General features: G+C 38.9%; 1 protein-coding gene across 1 annotated transcript in view; it reads left to right on the plus strand.

Annotated features, from left to right (window-relative positions):
- Nucleotides 1-4,732, plus strand: part of LOC139970607 (THO complex subunit 1-like) — a 50,439-nt gene extending 45,707 nt beyond the window's left edge. The window contains exon 40 of the mRNA XM_071976423.1: nucleotides 4,213-4,732. The gene's annotated coding sequence lies outside the window, so the exon portion shown is untranslated. The remainder of the gene's footprint in view (nucleotides 1-4,212) is intronic.
- Nucleotides 4,733-11,391: the final 6,659 nt, after the last annotated feature.

Genomic DNA, 11,391 nt, shown 5'->3' on the forward strand with positions numbered 1-11,391 from the left:
AAAGGCTGAACAATTATGAAATATATCAAACAAAAGTGCAGGCGATCGTCGCCTCTTGGGCTATACTAACATGCACACAAGCTTATAAAATTAGGCCTACTAATAGCGAATTTTACTTCTATCCTGATATATACTACAGTTGAGAGTATTTGACTCTGATTTACCATTAGTTAGAATAGTAACATATTTAACATTTCATGATTAGTTTATTGTTTGCTAAATGACCCTAAATATTGATCAATTTACCTGTAAAGTAGGAGAGAACGATAACGTAGAGATGTGTCGTTAGGCGTTATACATCAACAAATTTATTATCGTCGCGCGCCCTCTAATAACAAATATATAGCTAATTTTCATAAGGGGGTGATAAATCAACCCCGTTATAATCTCTCTATCTTTACAAGATGTCGTCCCGACATTGGAGAATAGCTACGGCACCGTAACATAATCCAAGAATATACTATCTACTGCTACCTGTAAAACTATAAGAATTGAAAATGATAGAAACACAAATTAAATGATGATATGGTAAATGTTTGACAAATGACTGCACGTAAGACCTCATAATTCAATGCATATAAATGATTGCATATATAAAACCCTTTTTGTTTTATAAACGTGTTCTCTCCATAGCAAACATATTGAATTTTCCTAGAGAAATGTCGTAGTTATACCAGTACATTCATGTTGAATTCCTCCTGCACGCAATCACGCTATACTAATCACAACTCACCACTTGCAAGTATATGTGACAAATCTTGGAAGAAGTGAAGTTTCTACTTTCTAGTAAACGATCATCTCCTTATAAGATAAACTTCACATTACGATCAGTGATCGTTTAGTACATTGGTAAAGTAACAATACAAGTGTCAGTGTCCTCTCCTAGCTATATGAAATATTTAAATCAACACTTAGTATTTTTCCTTCTACACCGACTACACCGACACCCTTGTGTCCAACTATGAGATAAGTCAATTGTCATTCGGATTACTATAGATCTGTTTTCAATAAAACATCGTTCAAGTCGTTAATACTTTCCAACAGTAAAACAGTAAATTGTTAACTGTCCCACCGCACCCCACCCCCATTGAAAAAATGTCTATGAGGCATCTTATAGTATCACACTACCATTCCCTGAAGCATAGGATATTACAAAGTTTTGTCCTCTCATAGCCGACGGATGTAAGTTAGTCACAGGACCAGACCAATGTGGTTGACTGGGTGTTGTCGGATAGCACCATGCACCATTCCGGGTGTACAGAGAAAGAGGATCACCCGATACACTGTTAATTTGTGGGTGTAGCTGTTCGTAAGACGACAACCAAGATTGACATAAGCGAGTATAGTCCTGGGTTCCCTTCTTCTGGATGGTCCCATCTGCTTTGCAGGAGGTCCTGCATCAGGTTCCTCATTGGGTACTACATCTACAACTGGTACCGCGTCTTGCCTAGATTGGTCATCTGCATCTCCGCCTAATGGTTGGTCGCATCTAGGGGTGGATTATCTTCGACTCGGAGTTGGTCATCTTCAACTGCGAGTTGTTCATCTACATGCAGAGGTTGACCATTTCTCTCTAGTGGCAACATCCCTTCAGAGGCACCACCCGTGTCAGTCTGGTTTGCCACATGTAACATAATTAAAAAAGGGGGGGGGATAACATTAGTAAAACAAAGGAAAACATTAGTAAAACAAAGGAATTAATTGTGGACTTCAGACGAGATAAAAACACAATGGGTACTCTCATTATCGATGGAATGGTGGTAGAGCAGGTGCACACATTCAAGTTGTTGGGTACATTTATCATGGACAATTTATCATGGAACATTAATACTTAAAAAATACTGAAAAAGGGACGCCAGAGACTGTTCTTTTTACGTGTTCTTAAATCTTATGGGGTCAGTGCAAATGTTTTGACAAACTTTTATCGTGCAATTATAGAAAGCAATTTAACTACTAACATTTTAGTCTGGTTTGGTCGTGTAAGTCAGAGTGACCTTCGGAAATTGCAATCAGTAATTAGACATGCTGAGCGTTTTTTTTTTTTTGGTACGGGCCTTCCATCTCTCCACTCTCTGTACCAGGAGCGTGCACTCAAGAGAGTCGATAATGTACTGAACGAGGACTCACATCCTGCTCATCAGTACTTCCAGTTCTTGCCCTCCGGTAAAAGGTTGCGTACATTCAGGGGATCAAAGAGGCTCACAAATAGTCATTATCCTGATCTTGTAAAGATATATAATACACATAATGCCCGCTGATTGGTTCTAGTCTTGCCTTCACGTTTTAGCCACTGCTTCTTATTGTGTAATATACTATATTTGTTATACTTTTTTTACCTCTGAATACTCTTTTTATATCATGAGCAGTATACATAGTACCCTTTTATATCCTTTACCTAGTCATACGAATTGTTTACATTTTCATTTATTGTCTTAATCGTTTCATTGTTTTCGCTTGAGCTCCTGTTTTCATCCAATTTCCATTGTATATATTCTATCCATTGGCTGAATAAATATCTATCTATCTATGAAAGTATATGTTAACACAGGCACATTATAGTGTTATTACGTATGGGAGATATAGGTAGTATTCCAGTTTGCATATCCACATATATGGACTAGCAATATCACAAAGTCACACTTATTAAGTAGCTGTAATGACATTCTACCAGTGGTGTCGTGGAAGTAGTGTATGTGGATATGATGATCTGGGGGGGGGGGGGGATGACGATGGGCATGGATGGGAGGTATCGGTGTAGTGGTAATCATCCAGGCACGTAGTCAGAAATGTGTCAAGAAGGAGGGGAGGGGGGCTGGCGAAACATAAGGCATGATTCCTGGATACTGTGGTGTCGGGTGTCATGGAAGTGGTGTAGGTGGATGTGATGAGGGGGGCGGGCGAGGAGGAGTGTGGATGGGAAGTATGGGCGTTGTGTTAACCATGCAGGCGCGTAGCCAGAAATTTGTCAAGAATGGGGGGGGGGGGCGAATCATAAGGCATGGGTTGTAGACACTGTGGTGTTATGGAAGTAGTGTAGGTGGAGTTGATGACCGGGGAGGGGAGGGGGTGGGGAGGTGCATGGGTGGAAGGCATGTGCATAGTGGTGATCATGTAGGCGCGTAGCCAGATATATCTCAAGTAGGGGGGATGAATCAAGATTTCTGGATACCTGAACTAAATGCGTAATTCGCAATACCGGGGGAGAGGTTAAAAACGGGTGTCCATACCCCCATATTTATTTAATCTTGGAGTTTCAAATATATGAACATTTACAATGATATTTCAACTCATTTTAAAACTTAAAAATTAGCTCGGGGCGAGTCCTTATTGTAAATGCATGAAGCGATAGAGGGTAAGAAGTTTCTTAAATTACGCAATATAGAAACGAATAATGTACTCGGAGGCATTGACTTTTCTCAATTTGTAATGATTGTAATGAGGAATTTTTCTCATACCTTTAATGTTAGCTTGAAGGCTTTGTATGGATTTTGTCTAGAAAAATTTATCATATTGGGCATGTAAACTAGAAAATGTGTTGATCTGATTCCTGAAGTACAAACAAATTTGGAACAATATTATTCAAATCAAAAGTGGTGCTTCTCAGATGTGAATATTGAAAACTGTATACACATTCTGTATACATAACCGTGACGTTATTTTGAAAAGCAATCGCTGAGCTAAGAACGCAGGGAGGAAACTAGATTTGTCTCTGTGTTATCTGACTTCCATTGTCTTCCTCACTATTGCAATGTAACTCTGTAGTATATGACTGTAATTTTCTCCTCCATTGACTTCCACAATACCGCATTGTGACTCTGTGGTTATCTGACGTCCATTGTTATCTTCACTATTACAATGTTGACTCTGGGGGTATCTGTAAAATAGCCAAATATATGAGACAAGTACTCAAAACAGAATTGGTCATAAGTGCAATCACTCGAAGATTTATATGAGGTAAATAAACAAAAACACATGTCTATTTAGTAAAATTGTACATGTGTCAGATACACAAGCTTTTAGGTTTTGAAAGAGCAAAGATATTTTATGACCCAGTGAATTAAGGACTGCAAATTCTTTGATACGCTACCAACTGAGATGTCCAGGTCCAAGTTTAAGGTTTCTCATTTCATGTAATATCAAGTCAGCTGTAGTGATCACCCACGTGCATGTGTATGATACAAGCTGATAATTATTTCCATTTGTTCTCTCCAGGCAGAAATCAACTGGACGTAAACCGACGCATTGCCTGCCGTTATCTGGTGGTCCAAAGTCTAAAGTACTTAAGCTCCATGTTATGAAGTCTTTTGAATTGGTGAACTGATTATGTGATACCATAGAGTAATAACTGAAGTTAATGGAATAAAAATGTTCTTACGAAAGCATGTGATATGTGCTTATTATGGGGTGATTTTAACGAGGATTTAGAGAGTGCGACACGACGGAATTATTAAACCCTGTGTCACTAGTTAATAAGGAGAGAGATCCCCGAATTTTATGTTGATTGCTAAGTTACTTATCCTGAAGTAATGATATGCCATTTCATATATGCAAAATGCGAATTAGGTCAGTTGATTCCCCTTCCTGTCGGATTTTTTTATTAATTAATTAGTGTTTGAGTGACTTACTTCATTTTATTTTATTATGGTGAAACTTTCAGGTATCAATGACAACAACAAAAATGATGATATATGATTTCATAACATGGACTAGCTTAATAAAGCCACGAAACTGACTACTGTCATTTGTGTTTCTTCCCTCCTGCAAATTTTATTCTGAAATGTTGCGAACATTTTCTGCACTCTTATGCGCAAGCAATTAAATGGGAGCGTTTAAGCCGAACATAGAATATGCTCTCATTGCGCGCAAGACAAACGGTTGAAAACTAGCAAAATATGTGCAAATTGTACGTTATAGTAGGGCATGCAATAACGCACTTTGAGAATACAAGCTTTTCGCGCACAATAGACACACAAGTGTCAATATTTTGACGTATTTCGTTTAGAATCACATGTCATATTCAAAATCATTTTAATTGCTTGTATTATTTTAGTGCTCTACTCAGATACGTCCCTTGAAAATGCCTTGATATGCCCCCATCTCCCCCCCACCTCTTCCACACACATCTACTTTTGTGTAATCTGTTAATGTAGCTCACAATTTCATGTCAATTTTGCAAAGTGGGTAGTAGTTTATGCAGGATAACAGATCCCCACCTTATGAAGTGAGAGTGCAAACAGTTTGATGGATGTCTATATTCAGTCACAGTCATCAAAGGAAGAAATGTTAGCACGATTAATGGCTTGAGTGTGTCGTTTTGCCTACAAAGCTTTGTCCGAACATGGTTAGTGAATTAGGCCTGGCTAGGTTGATTAGGCTTTGCCTACCTCAAAACTCAGATTACTGGCTAGGCCTGTACTGCTTAGGCCCTTTTGCCACATTTACAGTGTTGGGAATATTTTGCAAAAGGAGGTTGAGTTTGAATATTATTATATTAATTCTAGATATGTTAATAGTCTGAACTATTCAATACTTAAGTTATGACCTAAACTAGCCTAAATTAGACCAAGAGCAAGGCTACGACTATAGCTAACTAAGCCTATTTAAGTAGTATTTAATTGCTAGTGATATAAGCCCAGGACATCATAACTGTCATCCAATATTATTCTGTCAAGTTCATTTACCGTTAGGGATACAGTTTCAATTAAAATGAGGAGGTGATAATTGTTGTCATTAGGCTTTAGTCATATCGCATGCGAAAGGACGCCGTAACCGGTATATGGGCCTAGGCTAATTACATCCAGGGTGCACTTATATCCAGAAGGCCTGGATGGGCAATGGACTGTGGGCACCTGATGCATGTATCGGAGGTCCATCAGGACAAACAATGATGTAGAAGATAATTAAAGGATAGGATTTAATACTTAATATCCTTAAAAAAAAATGAGATATACAAGAGTTAATAGTCGTATTAAAAATTGCATTACATTAATAAATAAAGGTGATTGCAGACATTTGCTCCATAATCTTGATAGCTTTTTGACTTGTTCCTTTACAGGGTGGCATCATCGTGTCCGAGGGAAAATTGAAGGCACTGGAGGGTCAAGGATATCAGAACATACAAATAGGTTGCAGCGGGCAAGTGCTAGGATTCTGGGCAATTTGTATGAAGAACACCAATAGAGCTTCAGGTAGCAGGAACTAACTCCTCGCCTGTCCCTACGGGGAGAAAAGAGGGCATGGGCAGGGCCTTGGGGGTAGTTCCCAAGTGCGCTCAACCATGGTTAACTATTTCCCCACTCATTTGGTGTGTGGGCGGTTTCGTGAAGTACCCACCAAGTATGTTATTGATCAATCATTCCCTTGTTCGAATATTAAGCATAAAAACTAAAGTGTCACACACAGATATGCCGACCTGACTTCATAGGTTTCATTGCTTTCAACGAGGAAACAGAAACTGTTTCCAATAATTATCATAGATATCATAGCTGTTCAGCTATACAGCATGTCCTTCATAGTGTGCACACCAAGGTTGTAACTGATTTCTTCATAAGGGACCACTTCACAGACAAAGGCAGTGGCGTCGCCAAGGGGGGCCACGTGCCCCCCTGGAAAACCTAGTGCCCCCCAGTGCCCTCCCCATCTGAAATTTGGGTTGGTTAAAAAATATATATTTTGTTATATTCAACTCCCATCATCTGAGTTGGTTTTTCATAAGGACAAAGAAGCACAGTAATTCGTATTTTCTTCATATGAGCTGCGAAAAAAATGAAAAAGTTTATCCTTGACCGTCGGGTATCGAAATCGTAACCCGCGCCATCACAGCAGGTGTCGATATTTACATTGAATGTGTCAGGAACAAATGGCGAATGTTCACACCTTCATACTGAGCCATACTCGATGTGTGATCAAACTTTGGATTGCATGGTGAGATCCCTGATAGAAGCCAATAACGATGCTGGAACCTGTTACATCTTAATAGATAATGGGAGAAAACGAGGACAAGAAAGGAGTCGGGGGTCATGCACACATTAATTTAACAAATGTAGGTTCTATTGATAGGATTAGGCATAATATCGACAGCATGTGGTTCATATCCTCTTCAAAATTCTGCGCGTTGTTAAAATCATTACCTCAAAAATAGCAATTTCTGGAGATATCTTCAGATCCAATTTAGCATCAAATGTGGCACCATTTTGCATCTAGCCCATCCTCCGTATGCGAAAATTTTCCAAAGGGGAGGGGGTCACCCCCTCCTCTTAGACCCTCCCCCAGGACGACGATCCGTATCCACCTAAGTGCCCCCCATCAAATGCTGGTGCCCCCTATTCCCCCCCAGACTGAAAAATCTGGTGACGCCACTGGACAAAGGGGAGGAATGGCGAGACTGGGGCTATGGTACTGTTATGACAATCTAGGGGTACCTATTTCGTATCGTTGTTGCATTTGAATGTGTTTAGGAGACAGGTTCTTTTGATTTTAAATAGAAATACACAAGGAGAGAGAAGTGTCTTTTATTTCAGCTACCATTTAATTATTTAATTCACAGTATTACACTTCTTTTATTGGTGAATATACTTTTAGACTGCTAAAAAACTTCTCTCCCCCTTATTTCGGTGATATATACAATCGTGCGGATGAAATTCTCCTGAAAGCCATTTTAACCTACCAATTACAGTACCCAAGGCTAAGAACCCTAACTATAGTACCCCCCCCCCGCCCCAATGCTATGCGCATGCCTAACAACACATACAATTTCACTCTATCCAAGCCCAATGTAAAGATGTGGTGACGAAAAAATACGATACCCACCAACGTATGGGTCGTAGGCGCCGACTTTATCTATATATGTATAATATTTGATACAAATTAAGAATTAGGGATGGTTCCTATATATATACACATAGGCATATATATATATATATATATATATATATATATATATATATATATATATATATATATATATATATATATATATATATATATATATATACACATAGGCATATATATATATATATATATATATATATATATATATATATATATATATATACATATATATATATATATATATATATATATATATATATATATATAGGAATAACGGAAAAACTGTTAAACAACTATGCTGCATTTAGAGAAAGGCTGGATCTCGAGTGAGATACAATAAATGAATTAGGTAAGTGATTGGAAGTAAAACAGCCAATGTTTGGTTTTTGCAGAGCTTTCGAGCAAAACTAGCTCTTCTTCAGTGCATGATCACCGAAAGTGACAAGGAGTAGCAGGAATTGAAACTGTTTTATAGAGAAGATGTCGGCATGGTTGTAAAGGCAAAGCGACTTACTGATTTCTGCTGAATAGAGCAGAAGTTTTAGAAATTCGGATTATTTTAATCCGCGTCGGATTATTTTAATCCGATTCCGTCGTAATTGTAAAGGAATTGTTTTGGTTTATCTGGGACGGCAAATCGTTTCTGATGTTTAAACCGAATGGTGCCGTGGTCTTTAGGTTTAGTTCCCAGAAATTTTCTTTCGCTTTCCTAGATTTATCTGTCCAAGAATCGTTCTGGTCAATGGCAATAACACGCAAATTCTCAATTGAATGATTTTGGAGATTGAAGTGATTTGCAACGGGTTGGTAGATCTTTTTTGTTTTGATCGCCGATCTATGTTGTGTCATTCTCATTCTAAGAGTGTTTTTTGACTCTCCAATGTATTGTAAGTTACAAATATTGCAGTAGATGAGGTAAATGACATTTTTGGATAGGCAGTTAATTTTGTGCCGAATTTGGAACGTACGTTTGGTTTGGTTGCTCTGAAAGGCCCCGGTCGAATCGACAAGTAAGCACGTTTTGCAATTTTGTGTACAGGGCGATGATCCTGTAGTTTCTGTTTTGCTTTCCCCTAATGGGGTGTCATCCCGAAAGGATGCCCGAACTAAGATATCCCGTAGGTTGCTGGGTCTTTTAAAAGCGATGACAGGTAATTCTGGGAATACTGATTTCAGGCGTTCGGTGCCTTGAAGTAGGTGAAAATTCTTCTGAATGATATTAGCCAGTGGTGGGAGACCAGGGTGGAATTCAGTAACCAATGGTACCCTTTTGGAACTGGTTTGACGAGTTTTGTACGTCAATGTTTCGGTACGGGGTTTGCTTTTAGCCTTTTTGATGGCATTTTCAATAGTACCCCGAAAATACTGTCTGTTTAGGAGGTGTTGTGACAGTTCTTTAGTGCGTGAATCAAAATCGACTTCAGAGGAGCATATGCGTCGAATGCGCAACGCTTGACTGTACGGAATATTTCTGGTACAGTGACGTGGATGGCAACTGCTTGGTAAGAGGTAGTTGTGCTTGTTCGTAGGTTTATTGAACAAGTCTGTTTTGAGTGAACCATTTTGTAGGGTCACGGTGGTGTCCAGAAAGTGAACGCCATGTCCAGAAAAATCAGCAGTGAATTTGATAGTGTGATGAAACGAGTTTATGTCATCAATGAAGAGTTTTAGATTAGCCTCACCATGGGTCCATATCATAAAGATATCGTCAATGTAACGTAACCACGTGTGTGGTTTCAAGTTTTGTCGAGATAAAAATTCTTTCTCGAGGTTTCCCATAAAGATGTTGGCAAAAGACGGTGCCATTTTGGTACCCATTGCGGTGCCATGAATTTGGAGGTAGTGTTTGTTGCCAAATACCAGATTATTGTTGGTCAAGATAAGTTGCATTAATTCGGCCAATTCTTTCTTCGTGGGGGTTTTGCCACGTATCGGTTTGAATGCTTTTGTGCAGGCCGAAATGCCCTCTTCGTTAGGGATATTTGTGTATAACGAAGACACATCCAAGGTAACTAGCAGAGAAGATAAGGGAAGATTTTTTATTTCCCCAATTTTCCGGATGAAATCCGTAGTGTCCTGCACATAGGACGGTAGGGCCGAAACGAGAGGTTGGATGAGGAGATCCACGAATTTGGAAATTTTTTCAGTCGCTGTGCCATTACCCGATATTATGGGCCTCCCGGGATTGCCTTCTTTGTGAATTTTAGGCAGAAAATAAAAGCGACCAGGTTTTGGGTCGTTTTCCAGGAGGTTTTGGCCTAACTTGCGGTCAATGGAACCGTTAGAGACTATCTTTTGGATGACTCTTTTCACGTTTTGTGTGATTTCTTGAGTTGGATCAGAATCCAGGAGTTTGTAGTGTTGAGGGTTGCCGAGTAGTCTGTTGGCTTCCTCTCTGTAGAATTGTTTGCCCATAGCGACAATTGCAGAGCCCTTGTCGGCTGGCTTGATGACAATGTCATCGCGCTTCCGCAGTTCATGAATGGCCTGTCTCTCAGTTTTGTTGAGATTGTCACGGAAGTCTGGGGCGGAGGTGTGTGTTTTGACATCCTCTTCAATGGCCGAAATAAATGATTCAAGAGGCGCACAATGGGCCTTGGGTGGATTCCACGAGCTTTTTGGCTTAAAATTGGAATTCAAGTCGTTGGTTTCTTGCGTGGTGTTATTGCCATTTTCGTCGGCAAAAAATTCACGGAGACGTAAGCGTCGATAGAACAGATTTAGGTCAAGAGAAAGTTTCTGAGCGTTTACTTGCCGTGGTTTAGGGCAAAAATTTAGACCTTTGGAGAGTAGGTTTGTTTCTCCTGCCGAGAGTTGGCAATCAATGGTAACAACTGCACTTTTGGTGGTGTTGCATGCGGTCTGTATCTCTTTCCGACGGAATCTGCGAGACCTGGTTCTTTTTGAGGTTTCAAGTTGGGTTTCACCAGAAGACTTAACTCTTTGCGTGACATTATCCCTCTTCAATTTGTGACATTGTCTTGAAGCTAGGGTATGTGAGAGGTTCAAGCAAATTTTGGAGATGGAGTCAAGCTTTCTTTCGAACTCGAGCAAACAAAGCAAGCATTGTAGAAACGTAGAAAACGAAGGAATACCAACAAGAATGACAAAAATAATCAATTGAGGAGCAAAAGATAACAGACGAAAGTATACCCAACAGCTTATAATGAAAATGTGACTAGTAATGTTTTAATAGTGTATATATATATATATATATATATATATATATATGCCTATATATATGCCTATATATATATATATATATATATGCCTATATATATATATATATATATATATATATATATATATATATATATATATATATATATATATATTTCAAAATGGCCGCCTTAAGATTTGCACTAATTGCACTCAATAGAAGATGGTTCATGGTTCTAGAAAGCCAGAAACCAGATTGTGACATCAAAAAGTTTTGATCCGACCAGGTAAGACATGAAATGTGTAGTTGATTTCTTAGGATATAACCCAAGCCTTTGTTTTAAGTGTCTTTTCTAAACGTGAACAATTCTCTGTATCATTCTAAGGAGTATTTGTATGTAA

This window comes from Apostichopus japonicus, chromosome 8 (assembly GCF_037975245.1).
Source record: "Apostichopus japonicus isolate 1M-3 chromosome 8, ASM3797524v1, whole genome shotgun sequence".
NCBI lineage: Eukaryota > Metazoa > Echinodermata > Holothuroidea > Aspidochirotida > Stichopodidae > Apostichopus > Apostichopus japonicus.